The 19,749-nt window shown below is 36.3% G+C and overlaps 1 protein-coding gene and 1 long non-coding RNA gene across 2 annotated transcripts in view; one reads left to right on the top strand and one right to left on the bottom strand.

Moving 5' to 3' along the window:
• GALNTL6 (polypeptide N-acetylgalactosaminyltransferase like 6) overlaps nt 1-19,749 on the top strand; it is a 1,097,978-nt gene that overhangs the window by 796,853 nt on the left and 281,376 nt on the right. The gene's annotated exons all lie outside the window — the stretch shown is intronic.
• LOC138921764 (uncharacterized) overlaps nt 1-19,749 on the bottom strand; it is a 122,134-nt gene that overhangs the window by 5,495 nt on the left and 96,890 nt on the right. The window contains exons 6-8 of the long non-coding RNA XR_011434649.1: nt 18,277-18,424; nt 4,360-4,461; nt 1,413-1,538 (exon numbers count right to left, since the gene is read on the bottom strand). This is a non-coding gene — a long non-coding RNA (uncharacterized lncRNA). The remainder of the gene's footprint in view (nt 1-1,412; nt 1,539-4,359; nt 4,462-18,276; nt 18,425-19,749) is intronic.

Here is a 19,749-nt window from a genome sequence, read left to right as displayed (position 1 = left end):
GTACTATGAGAACTCAAAGAGTGAAATCACTTCCAGTTGCAGACACAGCAGAAGGCTTCACTGCACAGAAGACACCTGAGTAGAGCCCAGAACAGTGCACAACTCTCATGTGCTTCCTTAGGCAGGAAAGGGAGCAAACGCATTTTAGACGACTTTTCACAATTAAAGTTACAAAAAGTCTTCTCACGTACCTCTCAGCTAATCTGAAATTTAATTAACCAGACACACAGCAGTCTCCAAATCTTCTGGTTAACATAATTTCTCCTGGAATATTCTTTAAGTAAACGAGTGAATCATTGACGTTTATGATAATAGTTTGTTTATTGAGGAGGGCCTGGCACTGCGCTTGGTGTGTATTAGAACTCTAATAGAGAGCACTGTAGAAATAGAATGCTCCAAGAGAGATTAGAGAGTAGCCACACTTAATAATTAGCCGGTAATACAAAACTAGTCAACATTAAGGACTAAACATTTTGGCTGAATAAGGGGCTGAAAACATTCAGATGCTGGATAATCAGTGAGACTTGGTGAAGTCAGGAAGGTTTCCGTGGAGAAGGGTAAGTTTATAGCTGAACCTTGACAGGTGATTGGAATAAGGAGGGCAGAAGCAAGGGTATTCCAGGTCAGTGCCAACATGAAAAAGAGCTCAGAGAATAGAATACAAAGAGAATGCTCAGCAAACAAGGAGCAAAGAGAAAACACAAAGTCTGCACAGAGGGTGAATGGAGTGAGTAGTAGGAAAAGAAGATGAATAAATAAAGCTAAGGAAGTTGTGGGAAACTGTCAGAGAAATGTCGTTTGCTGTGGTAGGAAACAAGTGTCCTCTACAGTGGTCCAGCAGACCAATGGGAATATTTGCCAGCATGACCCTGATTAAGTATTCCATCAGATCTTTGTTGAAAGCAGTAAGATACTTGTCTAGCTATTTTTAAGAAAGTGATTTATTTGTTTTGTTTTGTTTGAGGAAGATTAGCCCTGAGCTAACTACTGCCAGTCCTCCTCTTTTTGCTGAGGAAGCCTGGCCCTGAGCTAACATCCGTGCCCATCATCCTCTACTTTATATGGGATGCCTACCACAGCATGGAGTGCCAAGTGGTGCCATGTCCTCACCCAGGATCTGAACTGGTGAACCCCAGGCCACCGAGAAGTGGAACGTATGCACTTAACCACTGCGCCACTGGGCTGGCTCCAAAAGAGATTTATTTTTAAATGTTAGAAGATGACTAAGACTCTTCAGGAGTGTCATGAAAAATGCTACTTCAATAGCACAGGGCTCTTCTAGTGAAAACACTGCTGCCTCCTCTGCTCATGGCTCAGTACCCAAGATGCTGAGGCTGGATGTCTAAAGTGCCACCAGAGCAGATTCAGACAAGCCAGATGTCTCTGCCACCAGGTTTGCCAAAGAACCCCACCTCACTGTTCAAGGCACCGCTTCCTCTTCCGCATCTCAGCAGGTGCATCTCATGGAGGAAACTAGGTCACACACATGTACCATAGCCGCAAGAGAATCTGGGAATGTAATGCTAATCTTCAATCCTCTGTAATATAAAAAGTAGAAAGGGAGAGAGTTAGAATGCATGTTGAGCAAGACAACTGAAATTATCAGGCTCATTCAATCTGATAAAGTTTTAAAAATAAAAAGCTGTCAATCATTAGATAAAGACTGAAACCTATATTAATTATCAAAAATATAGATATGGTGATGGGAAACTTTCCCTCAAAATCCAAGATTGTATGACTTAACTATTTTATGAAAACACGTATTTTTAGAAATAAAATTAGCAAAAATAAATCAAATTAGCATGTGTTTATTGCCAAACTTGGAACACACAGAAAGGTACAGACGAGAAAGGAAAAAACATGTATTTTGACCCCCAAATAATCAGTCTTACTACTCTTTCTTTATATTAATTTGTTTGAATATCTTAACTCATATTCCACAGTTTGATATTCTGCATTTTCAATTTTTGATATTAAATATTTTCCAATTGTTGGACATTTTGACTATTCCAGATTCTTGCTTTTATTACTAACACAAATACGTTATTAAATATTTTGCCACATTCTGGATTACTTCTCTAGACAGGTGGAATTATTGAGTCAAGGCAGAGGATCATTTTAATGTCTCTCAATACACATTAGCAAATTACTTTCCATTAAGCTTAAACCAATTTCTACTCATATCAAAAGTGTATCCATTTTATAGCACTTTTGCAGGAGTCAGATATTATTTTTAAATGATTTTCCACTATTATGTGTAAAAATCATGTCATCTAAATTTTCATTGCTTTTGTTGTAAGGTTGAGCTATTTTTTAAACAATTTAGCACTGAATAGTTCTTCTTTTATGAATTACCTTTTTATTCACTTTACTTAATTTTATAGAAAGTAGAAGGCCTAAAAAACTTCTTGTCTTAATATTACATTGTATAAAAAGAAGCCAGATTATAAAAATTTTCAATAATGAGAAAACGCAACATTCGAAATAAATTGTTAAGTGGGATTTAGAATTGTCTTGGACATAACCCTGAAGTCTTATAATTGAAGTTTTGAGGCAACATCTGTATCTCCCACAATATAGCCTTTGGAGTCATTGGTAATCTGTGAATGGATCATGACAGTGACCCAAATGACACATCCAAAGTCAAGGATAGCAACCACTCTGCATACAAGAAGAACAGGAGAAAATTAAACCAAAATTGTAACATGAGAGATGAAACTTAGAAATAATGGTCTGTAATGTTCTATCCACACTAAGTTTGGTTGTAGCAAGCATACTATTGCAGAATATCTTTCTAGATAATTAAAAATAGAGTACATTCTTCCTTTCTCTAATTTGGAGAACTAATTAAGTTCCAGCATTATCGTCCTAATTTTTAAAATATGTAAAATTTCAGTCCTGAAATTATTAATAAATTATAAATTATGTTATTCGTTAGGATTTGGCAATGGAGCCTATTCTTCCCATTTCCTCATCTATGTTATCTATTAAGTCATTAAATTCTATCTTTCAAATATCTCACGAATCTCTTTATTTACCCCCATCCCTCACACCGCTGGCACTGTGCCCATCAAGGAGACCACCATTCCCTTCATCTAGACCAACACAGTCACCTCTTAGCTGGCTCCCTGACTCTGCTATTGCCCCCATCAGTATATTCACCACGTTCTAGAGAGCAAGCTTTTTAAAGCACAAGTCAAATGTCTCTCTACTGACCCCTGGCTCCGGTATAAACTCTAACCAATCTATATAGGAGGTTCTCCCCAATCTGGTTCCTCCCCAATTTTGCAGCCTCGTATCACCAACTCTCCTGCCCTCAATGTCCCAGCCGTGAGGGAGGGTTTTAATTTCTTCCCAGGGTCTCTTCAAAACAGCTCACGCTCTGCATTGTAAGGCCGAACGGAGCCCCTGAAAAACTGAATTCTTATACTGAACACTGGAGATTTTTATTCATCTTACCTTGCGGGAAGGCTGGAAATCTGCATATTTTAAAGCTAATTCTACTGTACACCAGGTTTGCTGTTCTCTTTGCCTTGAATGCCAACCCATTAACAGCTTTGAATGGAATTGTTTTTTATTCAATTATAAAGCACTAACTGCTCACTATATGCAAATCATCATGGCAAACATGTCTCATGCAAACTCCACTGTTTAAAATAATTGTGATACAGATACACCGTTTAACAATTCCTCTTGGAACAAAAACTTTTTTAACAAAATTTGCCTGTGTACCGAGGGCTCAGAAGTATTGGTATATTTGAACAGTCAAAGAAGGCACATCCTCAGGAGCTGTACTATTTCTGTAAAAGAATTCTCAGTGCTGGGCATCAGAGAGTGAACTCCAGCTATCTGTGGAACCAGCAGCCTGGAGAAAGCTGGAAAGCAACATATCTCTAAGCAGAGACTCTGCAACGCAAGGAAAATGAGTATTTCCCCCATAGCTGAGACCTGTAGAGTAGGCCTGAAGTTCCTTCCCAGAGGGAGAAACCCACCAAATTTCTGGAAAGCCCCTGCTGATGCCATCAGCTGGCAGGAGGAATGTCCTTCCTGTGTACCCTTAAGCATTTTGTATTATTTCTACCACTAGTGAAAAAATAAAATCAAGTGGGTTGATTGTTAAGGAAAGAATAATTTCTACTGTTTTGAAACTAAACTAATATTATACACTAAATGTTACTTAATCTTTCCTTAAAATTCCAGAGTGTCCCATGTTCATAATTAGGATTACCAGTTACTTCTGAAATCACTATAGTGCAATGGAAAGAAGACTAACTGAGCTTGGTTAATCACTAGCTGTATAATCTTTGGCAAATCATGCTAATGATTCATCATCTGGAAAATAAAGATAATTCTACGTACCTCACGAATTTTATCAAGATTAAATCATATCATATGAAGTGCCCATCATAGTTCCTAGAACATCGATGAAACCTTATAAAGCCAGTTTCCTTGTTCTTCTTCCTTTATAAAGTAGATATGGAACAAGGGAAAAATCAGAGGCTTAGAAAATCAGGACACGAGACAAAAGAAAGATATAATAATTAACTTTACTGAAGCCAAACAATAAGGAAAGATAAGTAAATAATGACGGAAATGGGTGTAGCGTATCTTTTGCATAACTGATCCATTCATTTGTCTATGTTAATCATTACCTCATAAATTCCAAAATTTATGTTTTTAGATTAATGACTTTCTAACCAAATACGCTTTTCTTTTTCTGATGCTATTGTGTTTATCGCAATATTTTAAATTATTTTAATCTTCCTATTGTAGATCTTGAGATCAAATGGAAAGGAAAATAATTTTTAGCAGTGGCATAAATACATCCAAAAGTACCAGCGGATACCACCTTCTCACAGCTTCATTGTGAGGTCTGCTTCCACTAATTCCTCTGTGTCAGAAGTGTTTTTTCAATCTCCCAGAGATTCCTCTCCTTTTTATTTCATTTTTCATATTTGATGGAATATCTTTTCTTTCTAATTTGTTTTTATCAATATTTTTGTCTTCAAGGAATTGTAATCTTGAACAATCTTCCCAAGTCATTCCATTTTTTAAAGGCTCCTCTCCTGGGCATTAACAGTCCTTTGTCATCTAAATAATGTATTATTCATTTCTTGTCTCTTGGTCAATGATAATGTGTGCAACTCAATCAATACCAAGAAAGCTCTTGGTGTAACATGCTTAATTACACCTCTAAATTTCCGCTTGCCTCATGGTTCTCCAATCACTAATTAGGATGTCTTCCTATTTTCCGCAGTGCAAGACTCGAGAAGACTATTTTTGGTTTTAATTTTTCTCTTTACAAATCATTCTCAACAACTGGGATAATCATCCTTAATTTTTCTATCCTATATGTACAAACCTTGAAAGAATGTTTTCCTTTGTTGTTTCATACAATTTTAAATATTTAAATTAAAATGTTATTTGCCTTGAGGTGGTTTAGGTTTCATCTACCTTTTAGACATTCCTAGTTTTTGTTTTATGTTGTTTTTTGTTGTTGTTCCCTGATTGCTTTCTATACAACTGATTAAGACAGGAAAGCTCCAACCTCTGTAAATGCGTTTTAGTTTACATGATAAAGAAAAATGAGTAGTAATACCTACCAATAATTATTCTCATAGTAACTAGAAAAAATGAGTTTATCTTATATGACTGATGAGTCACATTATACATTCAATAATTACACCTTTCATTTGCTTCCTCTGGACTACACAATTTAAAAGTAAATCTATATCCAATTAGCCTAATATACAAAACAATGATTCTTCAAAAATATTTATGTCAGAACACTGAATCATCAAGAGTCTGGCTCTGACCTTTTTGGTTAAATGACTATCATGGAAATTAAGATTTTCTAAATGCTTTTTTCATAGCAAATTATATAAGATAACAAAAACAATATGGGCCCTCCTCAGGATTTCTAAGGACTCTAACCATTATATACATACATTTAGGACCCTAACCATTATATATATACATATATATGTTCATATATGTATATATATGTCTATATATATATATATATACATTTAGACAAGTTTTACTCTATGCTTTTTATTTTATAATCACTTGTATATTAAATATTTAAAAAACAGTTTAGAATAGAGGTTCTCAAACTCTTTGTTCTCAGGACCTCTTTACGCCCTTAAAACTGTCTAAGGATCCCCAAAGAGCTGTTGTTTGTGTGGATAACATCTATCAAAATTTACCAAACTAAAAACTTTAAGTGCGCCTCTAAAAACAGAAGAACACAAGCACACATTCCGTTAACCGTTTGTATGATGGTATCGTCAATGGCATCCAGCCTTTGGAAATCACTACTGTGCACTAATGAGAGAATGAGAGCACAGAAGCAACAACATTTTAGTATCCTTGTGAAAATAACTTTGACCTCACAAACCCTGACTACCCTTAAGAACTGCCGGATTACAAGAACTGCCATTTTTTCATAAAGCATGAGTTTCTGATGATGCTCCTCAGTGTTCTACTTTGCCTTTAAAGGGGCTTGCCCCATGGCCTAGTGATTAAGTTCAGCACTCTCCACTTTGGTGGCCCAGGCTCAGGGGTTCACATCCCTGGTGTGGACCTACACCTCTCATCAGCCATGCTGTGGTGGCAACCCACATAGGAAATAGAGGAAGACTGGCACAGATGTTAGCTTAGGGTTAATCTTCCTCAAGCAAAAAAAGAGGAAGATTGGCAACGTATGTTAGCACAGGGCTAATCTTCTTCAGCAAAAGACAATGCAAAACAAAACTCTCTGAATGTCTCAAATAAATAAACCACCTACCATCTCTTTTTTTGACAGGTCATAAGGAGGAATGAGATGGTCATAAAAGGCATAGTCAGCAATGGACTCGCAAGTTTGGATGCGGAAAATCAGAATCAGAATATAGGTCTCATATGCCTAACACTTTCCCTTCTGCCACACCCATGTCTAACCGCTAAATAAACCCAATATAGTGTTAAATCAGGCAGACCACAAAAAGCAGAGACATTGATTTCTAAGTAAGTAAAAATGCTAAATAAAAAGCATGTCTTTCTTTGGAGAGCAGTTGAATATGTTAATTCAAGGTAAGACAATTTAAGTGTATAATGGAAGCTTAAGTAATGATTATAAAGTTTTAAAAAAATCAGTCACCATTCACATCAAAAGTGGATAATTGGAAGAAATGGATAGAGGACAAATAGACGACAAAAGGAAATAATGGTCACTGGATGAAGGGCTTCACTAAAAGGTAAAGGACTCAAGTATCGCTTCAGTTTGTCTACACAGAGAAGTAATAAAGCCAGGAATTGTAATTCGGAGAAAGCATGAGACAATCAAACATACGGTATATTATTAAATTTTCTTAAAATAGCAGATAGGATCCACACGGTGCAGCCTGTCCTAGTGGTTTTCCTGTTTGACTCACGGAGACAGCAATCATAAAGTAGTTTATTTTTTTGACAACTGTTCTTATAAGCCTGTTCACTGGCCTAGTTCTTCCCAGGCTGGATGAAAATCCATCCCATAACAGTATGGTCACTTGAAAGCAATTGAAAGTACTACAGTCTCACTAAGTTGCAAATCATAGGCTTGATTCTATAATTCAGCTGTCCATTCCAATGCGTCAATCAAAACTCTCTAGTTCATTTGAGGTTGACGTGTTACCTTGTCCCCCACTGTAGGCCTATTGCAGGAAGAGCACCTACAAATACGGAAGTGGGATTTAGTCTGTTTCTTCACCTTGTCTACACCTAAGCAGCTCCTCCTCATCCTTGACTCCTCTGGATGGTCTTGTTTCTTTCTGGGTTTTACTGGTGTTCAGAGTTGTCTCTTTCTCTCATGGCACTGTCCTGAGTTCCATAAAGACTTCCCATGGCTGGAGACTTTCCACCTGCATTCCCATGACATGGGCAATTTTGTCACTATTTCAGCTAGTCGTGACTTCTCCTATGATCACTGAGCATTAGAAGGCCGCTGGCAGCTTCCTTCAGCTGAGGTCCCATCTCCCCTCCAGTTAGTCTCTTGGACAGAATCTAAGACTTCCTCTTGTGGCCTTGCCTCCCACATAGCTACATCTTTTCCTTTCCCTTGATAAGCTCTGAGAGCTCCATTATTACCAAAATACAAGCCTCTACTCTGCTGCTATGGACCAGCCCAGCCAAGTCTTAAGCTCTGGAATTCTTGAAGGTGACTCAGACAGAAGTTCACTGTGTCACCCAAAGCTGTGTGTGTTTGGGGGAATAAGGGGGATGGGTCACATATCATATTCTCCAGGTGGTCCTCTATAAGTCCAATTCTCTAAGCAGGTATCCTTTCACCCCTCCACTAAAAGAAAGAAGGCGAGCTATATAGGACTACTCACTCCAAAGCAACCTTCAAGATTCCTCCCCTAATTTGCAATGCCTGGCCTTTTTATACCATCACTGTAAATGAGAAGTATAAAGTCATTTAACCAGTTTCCCCCAGCTTCTTTCTTGAAAGTTCTGCACGGTAATTTCACACTTCATTTTAACATCTTGATATGTATATCTAAATATACATATTAATACATATATTAAATATGTATATATACATTTGTATACAAATTGACTAAACACCAAATTAAATGACTCCCTTAATATATCATACACACATATACATATACACATAAAGTCCAGTCTATCATAGTGATTTTCACAGCTGTGTGGGTCAGGAAGAAAAATGAGCTCATCTTATAAATTACCTTCTCTCAGAGTCTTCAAAAAGAAAAAAAAATGCAGCAAGTTTCTCCTAGAAATAAATCCACAATAAAAACAGGCTGAAAGGAAACAGCTCATGTAAGAGTCTTATGTGAAGGACTGAAATGCCACCTCCTCAAATCCTCACTAATTCCAGAGAGGACTATGACCAGATATCGTAATCATGAGAGAGGTCACAGCTACAAAGAGGTCTATAGCAATAGATTTGCCATGACACATAAAAAGGCATTTTAAATTACATTTCGATAGATAAGCTTACTGCTTTGGGCCAGTGGCAAAATATTGTTGTATTACAAAAAGAAAAAAAATAATATTTAATTTATTTTCTTTTTCTCAGTAAAGATTTTTTTTCTGAAGAAAGTAAACCAAACCCTGATAAGCAGCAGGTGAGGCCTACAACAGACTGCAAGTAGGTAGGTCCTGTAAAGTCCAAGTCTCTTCAAATGAACCGCATAGACGATCCCCGAGCAAATTTACAAACGCATCAGGGAACTTCAGTTAATATTCTGTCCATAAGGATTTATCAAGAGTGGAGAGACCCTGGAAGTGTGAAACAAATAAGTGCAGTCCTAAAAGTTCTACCAAACATTAGTAATTACTGATTTTCATACAGGTTATTAAAATTACCTGATGAGTTCACAGGTATTATTTATTGTGCGAGTAAAGAAGAGATAAGTAAAGATGAAAGGAGGTCATACATAGACCAATGATAACAGTGTGTTACAAATTAACAATTATAATTTAATATCATACTATAAACCTGAGGTGCAAAAAATAAAGTCAAATAAACATAGTGAAAGGAAATTCTTAACCAAAAGGAGTCATCGTGGCCTCACTGACTATTTAGGCCAAAGTAATTTGATTTCTCTTTGAAATACGCATACGATTATAGCCAATAAAAATGCAATAGGCATTCCTTGACCTTGACAAGATAAATATTTAATAATATTCTTAAAACAACATGAAGGAATGTTGAAGGAAGTTGATAAAATAAAGGGGATTTGTAACTGGTTGAGTGGCTAATGACCAAAGATGCTAATTTGAATGGATATAATTAGAGAAGGATTGCTATCATTTATTTATTAAGTAACTATGTACTGAATGCACTCTTAGTAGTTTTCTACTGAAGGTAGATTTCCTCAATTGTCTAGTCAGTCCAGGACTCCAGAGCTGGCGTGGTTTACCTGGTGATGAGGGTAGAAACAAGGTTGGCCTGCTTTCCACCATCAAACCTCTAGGAAATAATCGATTGACCTTCCCTAAAGGAATAGGCAAGGAGGTATTCTAATCTCTCCATTACTTATGACTTTGCTCCCTGCAAAAATTGTTAGCATTGATGACATCTCGCCATGCCTCTTGTTCCTTTTAAGAGCAGGTTTCTCTCTCCCTATTGCTTTACAAAGACATAAAAGCAAAGAAGAATGATTTCTAAACAAAGAGGGGTTTTTTAAGTATAAATTTGAGATATTATGTGCTTGCTTCAGACAGGCAGTCTATCTATGGAAAGAGGGGAACCATGCTTCATTTCAGCAGACAATGTGACAGTCTGTTAATCCCATCTGTTTCCCACAAGAAAGAAAAAATTGTTACATATGGGGCTCAAGGAGCCCGAGGCCTCATGGAACGTGTGTCAAATCTTTACCTAAGAAATAGAAATTCAGCAACGTGGCTTATATGAGATTTTATTTTCTTTTAGAGACTTCATGAATGTCTTCTTCTCACATCTTTCATCTTATTTATTGATAAATTTTCCATTAAGATTGAAGATGTGTTCATTGATTTAGGTTGGACAAATTGACTTTACAGTATTGTAGAGTTTTCCTTCGTGGGGAAAACAATATGTATGACCATGGAGCTAAGCTTGATGAGCTTAGATTTAGACCTGAGATATTCACATGTCTCTGAAGCTGAGTCATTACTCATGCAGACAATTAAATTCAATATAGAGAGGAGTTGCTGTAATTCTTGGTGGCATATAAGCAAGCAACTGAAATTGATTCAGGCTAACTTAAGGAAAAGAATTTGATTTCTTAAAATGCTATTGCGTTTCTCACAGCACCTAAGGAAGAATACAGCATCCAAGTTAGAAGGCAGGAGCCAAGTCAGAGCTGGGACTCCCATTAACAGGAAATAGCGGGCAGTGTCTCTGGAGTCCAGCCATCAGGACGGCCTTCTGACCCTAGATGACTCTTCCCAAGTTCAAATCCTGGGAAAGAAAATCTGATTGACTGGGCTTGAGTCAAACTTGAAACCTTAGCTATGGTAGGGGCTGGTGGCGGACTGAGTTGACAATCTGATTAGAACCTCAAGGAATGGGGGTTCCACAAAGGGAAACTATTGCCAGGTCTCTTTCCCAGAAGAAAGGACATGGAACATTAAGCAAGCAATAAAAACAGATATCCACCACAAAGAGTATACTTTAAAATGGACTCACTGTATTTCTAGTTTGAAGTTTGTATGTTGATAGTAAGGTTCTAATTGCTTGAAGTGGGTGATGAGTTCACAGGTATTATTTATTGTGCGAGTAAAGAAGAGATAAGTAAGATGAAAGGAGGTCATACATAGACCAATGATAACAGTGTGTTACAAATTAACAATTATAATTTAATATCATACTATAAACCTGAGGTGCAAAAAATAAAGTCAAATAAACAAAATAAAAAATGTTATCTTGATATCATACAGAAAAATCCAAAATGAGCAGTTATGTTTTGAATACTTAGGACAATTTATTTACTACTACTTCTGGATAACAGTATGATAAATAATGAGGTGACCAAGCAAATCAGAAAATTCTCCTGATTCAGACCTTCCCCAACTGATTCCTTAAATCGCAAATTACAAGTTTGTCTTAGCTGGTCTAGGTCTGCAGCTCTCTCATGTCAATATTAGAATCCACTTGTCAAGTTTAACACAGACGCACAGACAGACAAACCTATTGGAATTTGGAATGGTATTGAATCTATAGATCATTTTCAGGAGAATCAACATTCATTTTACTATTTAATTTTCTAACTTGTGAACATCCTCTCACGTCTCTTTTCATTCCATTTCATCATATTTTGTCCTATATCTCCATTTATTGTCATTTTTAATATGCTTTCATAATTTTTATATTTTTCTGCATAGAGGGCCCTGTGAAATATCTGTTAGATTTATTCCTAAGGCACTGTATGTTTGTGTTGGCATTATAAATGGTGTCTTTTTCTTTCAATTGTTTTTTTTAAATGTTTGTTTCTTGTTTATACACATGCAATTGACTCATATGGCTAACTATCTTGCTAATTTAACTATCTTGCTAAATTCTTCCATCATTTCTGGTTACTTGTCTGAATAGTCTTGATTGTTTTATGTATACAACCAAATCATTTTCAAAGAATGACAGTTTTATTTCCTCTTTTCAAATTCTTATGCTTTAATTTTTTTTTTATTACACTGACTAGAATCTTACACCGACTGGGATATGAGAATGTTAAAAGCAATAAAGCAGGGAAAGTAGATATCTTTCGTTTATCTTGAATTTTAGAAAGAATGCTGCTTACAATTTTCCATTTAGAATAATGTTTGTAAACATTACCAGGTTAAAAATTGGTTTCTATTACAAGCTTACGTTTTATCATGCATGAGTGTTGAATTTGATTGCATACTTCTACTTTGATTGAGGTGATCATATAATTTTTAGTCTTTTAATCAATGTGGTGATTGAAGATGGTAGCATTTGCAAAATTAATCCATACTTACATTCATGGGAGAAACTCAATTTGGTCGTGATATTTTATCTTTTTATACCCTTTTAGATTTGTATTGTAAATATTTTGTGTAAGTAACTTACATCTATTTTAAAGACTAAAATAGATTTTTAATATTTTTATCTCACCTCTATCTGGCTTTGATATTAAAATTAAATCAGTCTTTTACAATGAATTGGGAATGGTGAACCATGAGATTCTAATGATTCAATCTATGAAAATGTGGTAGAACTCACTCATAAAATCACCAAGGATGGATGTTTTGTTCAGAGAATGTGTTTTCAAACTGGTATAGGACTATTAAGACTCTATTGCTTCTTAGAGCCAGTTTTGAAAAAGTATTCTTTCTCTAAGAATAATCTAAATTATTCTGTCCACTTCATGAAAGTGGATGTCTCTCTCTCTCTCTCTCTTTCTCTCTCTCTGTTTCTCTCTCTCTCCTCCCTTACCAATCTCACCTAAGGTTTGTATATTTTCTTAGTCATTTAGAAACCAGCTCCTGGCACTCTTGATCTGGTCTGTTTTCTTTCCTTATTATTTTTTATTTCATCTCTATTTTCTCTAATTATTATTCATCTACTCTTACCTACTTCCTTTTTTAGTTTAGTTTTATTTCATTTAAAAGCTTAAAGTTGGACATTTATCTCATTGATATTCAGCTTTTGTCCTTTTCTAATATAATCATTTCAAACATTGAATTTTTGCTGAAGCTCCACTTTTGCTGATCCCAGAAGGTTTTTATGCAATGTTTTCATTTTCTTTAGTTCTAAGTATCTTTAAAATTTGCATTATGATTTCTTCCTTGACCCATGACTTACTTTAAAATGCACTTTTTCATTTCTAAATATATGACGATTTATTGATTGATTTATAATAACTTTTAACTTAGTTACTCTGAGGTCAGAGAATATGGTACATATGACCCTATTCTTTCAAATTGGTTAAACCTTGATTTATGGACTAGGAGAGTAACTGTTTTGTAATTAAGAAGATGTGAATTCTCTATTTGTCCAACAAATATAAAAAAATCAAATATACAAAAATAAGTTCTATGTTGATACGTTAGATGAAACTTGACAGCTGTGCTGCTCAAAACTTCCATATATTTGTTCACTTTATTTCTCTGCTTTATTCATCAGTACCTGATAAGATCGTATCGAAATTTCTCTCTAAGATAGTGTCATTGAAAATTTCTCCCTATACATTTATCAAATATTTCTCTTTTTATATTTTTGAGCCTATTTCATTAGATATACTTACAATTTTTATATCCTCATGGTAAGCTGAAACTGTTATCATTAGTCGGTAACTGCCTTTGTCTTAGACTGTGATTAACAGCAATACAGAGATAGCAGCACATTTTTATGGGGGTGAGAGGTATATCTGACTGATATATCTTTTTGTAACCTTTATTTTCAATTTTTCTGTGCTTACGGTTTAGGTGTATGTCCTATAGGCAGCATCTGGCCAATTTTTAGATCTGATCTTACAATTTCTGCACTTTAAATGGCAAGTTTAGTCCATTTTAGCTTATTGTGATTACCGATGCATTTAAACTTGTCCCTTCCGTCTGATCTCTTTGTTCCTTTTCTCCTACTTAGTCTATATTTATTTTCTCTTTTTGAAGCATTTTAGGTTGTTTGATTGTATGTCTTTTTCTATTCTTTCTCCCTGTTGTTTTAAATTTACACAATTTATTTTTGTTCCTTTAGTGATTATCCATGAAACGCTAACACTATATTTAAGTGAATAATATCTAAATTAAACAATTTTGACCCCTCTCTCAAGGAAAATAAAATCTTAAGACAACTTTAGCTTAACTCATTCTTCAATTTACATATTGTTATAGTCCAATATTTCAGTTCTATCCTTTCTTAATTCACACTATTCATTATTTCATAGAGACGTTTTTTGTTTGGATTTACATTTTATGTGTGCCATATTGTGTTGTTTACCATTTTTCCACGCATAGCAAAGCATCTTTCTTGGCTCATTTTTCTACTTTATAAAGTGTGCTATTTAGAGCAGGTCTGAAGGCGATATATTCCGTCAGGGTTGTTTTCTTCTTTATTCTTTGCTCCATAAAATTTCTTAATCCTCATCCTTGAAATGTTGTTTTGCTAGACACAAATTCTAGTGTGACATTTATTTTCACTCAATATTTTAAAGATGTTATTCCACCATCTTCTGGCTTCTGAGGTTGCTGTTGAGAAGATCTTTCATTCTAATCGTCTTTTGTTTTTACTTTTGCTTGTGATTTGTTATTTCTCTCTGGCTATTTTAAAATCTTTTTGGCTTTGGCATTCTGCAGTTTCACTACCATGTGTCCAGACCTGGATTTCTTCTTATTTATTCTCTTTGAAATGCTCATTCTCCCCAGATCTGGAGCACATGATTTTCTTGGAGTATCACAGTCATTACCTTTTAAAATATGTTTTCTTTCCTTCGTTTCAATTATTTTCGTTTAGACTTCAAATTACATGTAGGTTATACTTTCTCATTTTATCCTCCATGTATTTCAATCTTTCTTTAATAATTTCCATCTCCTTATCTCCCATTGCAGCATTACAGATAAATTCTTCAGGTATTTCTTCCTGTTCACTAATTCTCTTTCAACAGTGTCTATCATGTCTTTCTACCTAAGTATTAAATTTTTGCTGTCAGCAACTGTATTTCTCACTTCTTAATGTTCTGCTTTTCAAAAACTCTGTCTTTGCATTCCTAAAGTTTCTTGTTGTATATTCATCTGTTTAATTGTATTCTTTATTTCTATGAGCATTTAATACAGAGCTACTTAACATTTACTACCTAAACATTTCAACATCTGTACATCTGCAGTGTATAAAATAGTTGCTTTGTGTGTGGTGTGAGTTTAGTGCTTAACCTATGGGAATCCAGTGGGCTAAACTGGAGGAAGATTTCCTCCAAAGAGAGTTTCATTCTATTTCTGCTAGTAGCCAGGGAGCAATCCATCTCCAGACCACTTCTGATATCCTAGAAGGTCTAGCGTCAGAGAGGGAAGTCTCAGATTCGGTTCCTATCTCATTACTGTTTCAAGTTTTGGTATCCCTGTAATGCTGCTGTTAAGACTCCTTCCTCTAGACAATTCCACCATCTCACTGTGTGAAGTTACAGGCCAGCTCCCTGCCATACGAGCTTTCTGCTCTCCTCTCCCCAATGTTCGGGATCCAACTCCCTACATCTGTGGACTAGGTTCCACGCTGTCCCCACCCTAGCTTAAGGCCACTCCAGGCCTACCATGTCTTTATGTTTGATGGTTTGTTTCTTTGTTTGAGGTTTGGTTTCTGGAGTTCCTTCTATCTTTCAGAAGCAGTTCTGGTTCAAAGAGTGCAGCCATTTGGGGCTTAGCTGCTGTTGAGCCAGAAAATCACTCAGAGATCTTACTGTTGACAATGGCAGTGGGACCAGGGTTAGCATTGGATATTAATTTATTACATTTCTAGTTAAACAAGAGGCATATAAATTATCTCCTAATATGTGAGATACATTGATTCATTTAGTCAGTAAATATTTATTAAGCACCTCCAATGTGCTAGATACTGTTGTATATCCTTGAGATAAATCAGTAAACAAAACAAAGATCTCTGCCCTCACAGAGCTTGCATTCTATTAGGGGAATAGGGTAGAATTATTATCATAAATAATAATCATAATAAATACATTGTATAGTATCAGACAATAAGTTACTAGGGCTTAAAAAATTAGAAAAGATAAAGGAGGTGTAGAGGTTAACAATGGCTTCAACTTTAAATAGAGTGGGCCTCATTGATAGGGTAAGAAATGAGTAGACACTTGAAGGAGATAAGAGGTGGGTATTCTGTGAAAAGCATTACAAACAGAAGGACCTGTTAGTGCAAAGGCACTAAGGTTGGAAGATGCCTGATATATGCTCAGGAGAGCAAAGGGGTCAGAGTGGTTGGTGTAGAGTGAGCAAGGAGGAAGAGGAGTGAGAGATGAGGCAGGAGGTGTAATTGGGGACCAGATCCTGGAAAGTTTCATAGTGCTCTTACTCTGATTGAAATGATGAGTCATTGCAGGGCTCTGAGTAGAGATGTTGAGCTCTTACATTGAAGATAATAAAGTGACAAGAAGCAGTAAGACCTGTTATAAAGGCTATTGCAATAATCTTGGCAAGAGATAGTGAAGCTGGGTGATATCTGTGGAAATGATAAGAAGTGGTCTGATTCTGGATATATTTTGAGGGTCATATTATTATTTGTTGCTGTGCTAACAAATTATCTGAAAACTTAGGGGCTGGAAACAACTAACATTTATTTTCTCACAGTTTCTGAGGGTCACGAATCTTGGAGCAGCTTGATGGTTCTGTCTCAGGGTCTCTCACAAGGTTGCCATCAAGGGGTGGGCAGGAGCTGTGGTCATCTTCAGGCCAACTTCTGAATTCACACTCAGCTGTTGACAGGCCTCAAAAGATCCCCTTCCAAGCTCATCGAATGCTGATCCTTTTTATTTTTTACTTTCAACATTTCATTTATTTCAGAATTGATTTTACTGCAGCCAAAACAGTGGAATTAACTGTAGATAATAACCTATTGTATATATACAGAGGACTTTATTCAGGACTATTGCAATAGGGAGAGATACTGGGCTCAACTCCAAATACAGCAAAGACAGCCGGGCATCTACAGCCAGTAAGTGGAGTGAGGGGGTTAATGGATGGAAAATTACTAGGAGAGGGCATCAAGGGTAGGGGGATTCTTGCCAAACCTTCTTAACCAGAGTGATCAGATATCAAGGGTGGGGAGATGCTCAATAAACTAAATTAGAATTTTTGCTACAACTTGGCTGTTGCAGGCTCAGCAAGGATGGGGGCTGAGGTTAAGGCCTTGTTGAGAAGAGGACTCAGAAGAACCTGACTGAAGCTTGGTCAAGAAGAGAATCTTTGTCACTGGGCTTGTACTTGATAAATATAATTCTTCCCACCATAAAAAAGGTAGCTTCCAACAGAAGTGTTTATAATGTTCATGATCTAGGTAATAGCTGGACATTTCCCTACCAATGTATGAGCAATGACTCTGTACAGTGTGGGGTTAAGAGTAGTAACCCCCTGAAACCAAACATCTGGGTTCAAATTCTGGTTCTGCCGTGTATCAGCTGAAAGACCTTGGAGAATAACTTAACCTCACTCTGCCTCAGGTTCCCTGTCTTCCAAATGGGAAGAGTAGTAATACCCACCCATACGGGGATTCTGAGAATAACTGAGTAAATATATGTCAAGGACCTGGAGCAGTGTCCACTACATAGTGAGCCCTATGGGGTCTTAGCCATTATATTTTTTAAACTTTGGGTCAATTTCCTTACTCAACCTTTAAACTTCCTTTAAACTTTTGGTCAAAATTCCTTCACTGGTTTCAATGAAAACATGTAACTCTGAGCAAATCATAATTGTATAGCTTCTACTGAACAGCACAAAGTAGGTGACATTCCTCTGGAAACCCTTTGACTTTTCTTTCTTCCAGCCAGTGCTCTTTCAAACTCTTTACCTCTTTATACTGCAGAAAAATTTAGGGACCATATTTTGTTACTGAGTATGCCTTAGGGATCTTGCCTTCTACTGTAAGTGGATTTTTAAGGCATTTTTTCTGGGGAAAAAAAATGCAGAGCTCTTCTGAAAGGCATTCTTTTGAATATAATTTTTCCTATCTTCTTCAGTTGGCTTCTATTATTCAGGTCCATTACTCCTTCATTTTATCTTTTATGCTTAGTGTTTTCATGCCCACACACATGGTCTTCTGTATTGGTCAAAAGAGGTGATGGATACCTGCAGTCTTCTCTCCTCTCCTTCTTGGCTCCTCTTCCCACCTCACATTCATGCCGCAGAGCCCCAGGCCTGCCTGGGCTCAGAAATTCTCTGACTCCCTTGATCAAGCAAGAGTGGACGCACACAGTCCTTGGGTACACAACCAATGCTGAAAAGGGAAAGATGACAAAGAACATGAAGTGAGTCAAGAAGAACTCACACAACTCAATGCCTTTTAGCCAGTCAAAAAGCCTGCTGCACATCCTCTAGTTCAGACAGCTGCTTTCCAAGACAGGGCTTCATTCTCATCAGCTGGATTGCCTGTGATCTTTTAATAAACGCACAACAAAGGGACCTGTAGGAGAAACAGCTGAGGCTATGCTCAGTCTGGGGATAAAACAAGCAATTCAGAGACTCCAGGCGAGTGAGCTTTGTTTTTGATGTGTTTATTCTTTGAAATGCCTGTGCTGTCAGCAAGCAGGGCCCTCAGCCCAGACTGCCCTGCTCCCAGCATGGAGAAAGGCCCTCCCTCCATGGGGCAGAGCCCCAATGGGTATTTAAGATGAGTCAGTGATGATTTTATACAATGCCATTGGATGATGGCAAAATAAAATCAGGACAAATTATGGGGTTAAATGTTAAAAAAGAAATGAGATAATAGGAGAATTAGGGGGAAAAACTGAGAAAGTCAACCGAGAAATCACAAAGGAGCAGATTGATAGATTTGACATACACAATTTAAGGAGGGGAAAAAAATTGATATTGACCAAAAGTGATTGCACCACTTATGTCAAGAAAAGCACTAATATTCTTGTTATTATAGGGGCTTTCATATTTAAATAAAAAATGACAAGCATCAAGTGATAAAGGAAAAGCTGGCAATTCACAAAAGAAAATTTTAAATGACTAATAAACATATGAAAAGCGTTATACTTCAGTAATAATTAAAGAGTGTAAATTACTATAATAGATACATTATAACCCATAAATTTGGTTACAAACGCTTTCCTAAGATAATTTCTATTGTTGGCAGGGCGTGAGGGAAAGGAGCACTCTAATTCTCTGTCGGGAGTGAAAATTAGAGTAACATTTTTGGAAGGCGATTTCGCAAAATGTAACAACCGTCTCAAAAATGTTCTTATATTCTGATTTGTGTCTATTCATGTATCATGAGGAAATCAGAAATGTGTTTGAAAAATAAGCATACAGATTTTCATGAGTTTTATTTATAGTAGTAAAAAGTTGCAAACTACCAAATGTCCAGGAAAGAGGAAGTGAAAATACAATATGTCTTGTATCTGATGAGATACCATGAAGATATTATAAATCATGTTGTCGTCAACAGTGAAACAGTATTTGACACAAAAAAGTAAAATAAAATATCTCTAGAGTGGATGTGGAAGCTTCAAGCTATTTTAACTTGATAAGTTAAAATTATCCAACTACCTCCTTTTGCTTTGATTCTAAACTTATAAAATCTGAGTTGAATTTGTT

This window comes from Equus caballus, chromosome 2 (assembly GCF_041296265.1).
Source record: "Equus caballus isolate H_3958 breed thoroughbred chromosome 2, TB-T2T, whole genome shotgun sequence".
Taxonomy (NCBI): Eukaryota; Metazoa; Chordata; class Mammalia; order Perissodactyla; family Equidae; genus Equus; species Equus caballus.
The sequence above is the reverse complement of the archived record's forward strand: the minus strand, read 5'-3'. Positions and strand labels throughout refer to the sequence as shown.